This window comes from Propithecus coquereli, unplaced genomic scaffold (genome assembly GCF_000956105.1).
Source record: "Propithecus coquereli isolate 6110/MARCELLA unplaced genomic scaffold, Pcoq_1.0 Scaffold247, whole genome shotgun sequence".
Classification (NCBI taxonomy): domain Eukaryota; kingdom Metazoa; phylum Chordata; class Mammalia; order Primates; family Indriidae; genus Propithecus; species Propithecus coquereli.
This window is the reverse complement of record NW_012148030.1, coordinates 2,240,638-2,243,577: the sequence shown is the minus strand read 5'-3', so window position 1 is coordinate 2,243,577 and position 2,940 is coordinate 2,240,638. Positions and strand designations below refer to the sequence as shown.

Sequence of the window (2,940 nt, the reverse complement as noted above, 5' to 3'; positions counted from 1 at the left end):
AAGAGATAACACCTATAAAAGATAATGAGGGAGGAAGTGAGATAAGTCTGAAAAGTCTCAGATTTTGATACAGATGGACAAAGTCTTAGCCAAAAAAAGCTCCAGAGCATAGCCTTCCCTTTGAGAGTTATGTGTTGGGCACAAGTGACCAAGCGCTAGTATCCTCACTGTGATGTCATGAGTTGGCACCTAGGAAGAATGTGGCTTTGGCTCAAACACTGTAGCAGATCCCAGACCCACTGAATCTGGAGGCTGTGAGCTACCTGTACACCTCACAGCTGAGCATCAGGTTTGTTCTTGAAGGAAAATGTGTGTGGTACACAATATGGATGCTATAATCTACTCCTTGCACCATGTGGATTCATTTCTCCATCCGTATTTGGGGAGTTGCTCCTCCAGTGTTCCAATTTGCCTCTCTTTCTGAAGAAAGACTTAAAAGAGAGAGGTTAGAGAGATGAACTATAGCTCCTTTTGCTGGGGTTGGTCTCAGGGCCACAGTTGTATTCATCAGCTCCCTCTTCCACTGACCATTTTACACTCCTCTTGTTCAGCTATCTTGTCTGCTGGTCTCAATGGTTTACCTGGTGGTGTATCCAGACCCTCATTCCTGAAGGAGTCAGAGCCTCTAGCAGCCACACCCATTTCAGGCCAGTGTTGCTGTACTTGTTTGTTTTTAGTCACATCTGGTGGAAAGACTTCCAAGAGGTCCCTAAGTGAATCACCTGAGTTCTACACATAATTCCTCTGCCCTCCTTGTGGCACATATACTAGGTCCAGATGTACTCACCACCCTCCTGACCTCCAGCAGCCCTGCCTTCTCTCCATGATAAGGGTCCACTACCCTTGCCAGGATGGTGACTCCTCTTCTTGCCTTTTGTTCCCTGGACACAAAAAGTCCAAAGGAGCTGTAGCTTGTTGTTCAATGGGACCCTTACTATCTCCTGTAGCAAGAGTCTGCCCCTTTGGGGACCAGGACCTCTGCAGAGCCGAGTTGTAGGAAAAGAAACCAGGTTATCAGGAGTGATGGTAAGTGGAGAAACTCCTGCTTCCACCCCCAAGTTCTCATTTTTCCAATGGGGACACACCACCATGTAGAAAACTCTTCTTTAGTCTGTCTACTGCATCCTGAAGGATGACTACTGATCCCCACAGAGTAGTGCCTCCAAGCTGTGCCTCCAGCCAGCCATTCCTTGGTGCTGATGGGCCAGCAACTTCCAGATGGTGTAGTACATGATGTGACCCATGACCCTGCTCCCACTCCCACTCCTCCTCTGCTGAGAAGTCAATTCCTTGGTCAGAGGCTGTTGAGTGGATGCCTGTGGATCAGGCCCTCTGTAAATCTCTGAATGTAGGTGGTGGCTGAGGCTCTGAGAAAAGGAGAAGCAAATCCATACCCTTGGGTATGAGGATGAGCCATTATGGGTGTCTCTTTTCATGAGACTGAACCATTTTGCCTTCCAGGAAGGTAAGAGCTCAGTTTTCCTCCGCTTACTAGAGTAACTGAGATGGCATTATGTCTCCTTGAGCATAATGTCATATCATGGGCTCAGATTTGGTGTCTGTTGCTGGCAGATTCAACATTCAGAGGAGGCAGTAGCTAGATCAGCTTTGGCAAGTGGGAGTCCATGCCGTGGGCCTTTCCATGGCCACCTTCTCCCAACCATGGCCACTTTGTTTATGTACCCATAATGACAGGTATGGGGTGGCCAATGACAAAGACTGGCTAATGTCAACTGTCAAGGTCATTTTGTCCATGTTCCATTCCATGGTGATGCCTGTGGTGGGCATCACCATATGACAGATCTTACCACTTCATGCCTAGTCCCGTACCTCTTCCTTGTCTCTGAACCTTTAATCTTTTTTTCCCCCACGTTCCTCACAAGCTCAGCAGGCCATTCACCACTGACCATGAGTCTATGTATATTCTCACCTTGGGCTACTTTTCTTTCCAAACTAAATGTGTGACATGCTGCACCACTCAGCGCCATCCATTAAGAAAATACTCCCTAACCACTGTCTTTCAAAACCAACCCCGAATGTGGCTATACCACATAAACATTGCACCTGCCGTCCCTTTTCACCTTGCAACCACATAGCGAGCCAGCTCTTCCATAAACAAAGCCTGAGTTTTCTCTTTCTCCTTCAGCTTGACATAAGGAAACCCCTCCACCATTTGGCCATAGTATGAGCCAGGGAAGGAGAGCAGTTCCACTCTGGTAGGTGATAGGGGAGCCTGGGCCACCTGCACATGCAGCTGACTCATGCCATTCGGCCCTGCTCCTATCTGTCTCAGATATGCCATTCCCTTCTAAAGAAGACTGCTGCTGTCCCACCTGACTTTGTGAGTTGGTGACTTCCATGGAACCCAACTCACAATAAGCTGTTCTGGATGCCTAGTCACTTAGTGTCTCATGATGAAGTGTTTCTTCTCTACCAGGGCCCAGCAGTACACCAGGAGCTGCTTTTCAAAGACTTAATTCTCCACGGCAGGTTACATGCTGGGATCTAGAACTCTAGGAGCCTGCATAGTGATTTTCACTCTGGCATTGCCATAAAGTCCACCTTAGAGGATATATGACCCTAAGGATGGCTAGATAGGATGATCCAAGTATTTGGAGTTAAGAGTACAGGAAGTGTATTGGGTGGCAACACCTATGAAAGATAAAAGGGGAAGAAACAGGAGTAGACAGAAGAAGCCTTTAAACCACAGTTTAATTCAGATGCTCTTGAAACGGCGGGAGGAAGCACAATTGGCAGGAATAGAAAGGGGGAGGGGCAGGTGCAAGTAGTAATTGCTGTGGGAAGAGTCTTTCCAGGCAGAGACAATACAGTGCATAGACAGTATCATCCTAAAGCTACAGAATGCCTCCTAGGGACTAAAATGAGGCCAAAGGGGCCGACATTCAAGGATGCATGGGGTGGTAAAGAAGGTAAAGACCA

The 2,940-nt window shown here is 47.6% G+C and overlaps 1 protein-coding gene across 1 annotated transcript in view; it reads left to right on the top strand.

Annotated features, from left to right (window-relative positions):
* Window positions 1–2,940, top strand: part of MAL2 (mal, T-cell differentiation protein 2) — a 47,318-nt gene that overhangs the window by 28,229 nt on the left and 16,149 nt on the right. The window lies entirely within an intron of this gene.